Raw genomic sequence first — 642 nt, forward strand, 5'->3', positions numbered from 1 at the left:
GAGGTACGGGGGGAGTTTGAGGGTTCCAGGGGGTTTTGGGATATGAGAGGGTTTGGGGTATGGGGGGAAGAGGTTGGGGATATGGGGGGATTTTGGGGTATGGGAGGGTTTTGGGGCTACAGGCAGGGTTGGGGGTATCAGTGGGACTTTAGGGTCCTGGGGGGGTTTCGGATGGGGGGGTTTGGGGGCACTGGAGGGGAGTTTGGGATGTGGAGGGGGTTTGGTGGTTTGGGGGTCCCAGGGGGTTTTAGGGTACGGGGGAGTTTGGAGATACAGGGGAAGTTTTGGAATATGGGGAGGGCCTGGGGGATTTTGGGGATCCCAGAAGGACTTTGGGCTCTGGAAATGGGGATCCAGGGGAGTCCCTGAGCTCTATAATGGGGTGGGGGCGCAGAAGGTGTCAAAGAAACCCCAGGAATGAGAGAATTCCCATGGAAAGGCAGCAAGGAAAGGGATTCCTGGGACAAAACGTGGAACCCGAGCTCCGGGATCGCGGTTCCCAAGGGGGCTGCGGGGGGAGGAACTGGGGATTGCGGGAGGCAAACCGAGGATCAGCAGGAGATCCCCGAGGTGGCAGGAGATCCCTGAGGTGACAGGAGATCCCTGAGGTGGCAGGAGATCCCCGAGGTGGCAGGAGATCCC

General features: G+C 59.8%; 1 protein-coding gene across 1 annotated transcript in view; it reads left to right on the plus strand.

The window, feature by feature from the left end:
• DDB1 (damage specific DNA binding protein 1) overlaps positions 1–642 on the plus strand; it is a 19801-nt gene that overhangs the window by 970 nt on the left and 18189 nt on the right. The window lies entirely within an intron of this gene.

Source organism: Corapipo altera, unplaced genomic scaffold, assembly GCF_003945725.1.
Source record: "Corapipo altera isolate COAL_440 unplaced genomic scaffold, ASM394572v1 218, whole genome shotgun sequence".
Taxonomy (NCBI): domain Eukaryota; kingdom Metazoa; phylum Chordata; class Aves; order Passeriformes; family Pipridae; genus Corapipo; species Corapipo altera.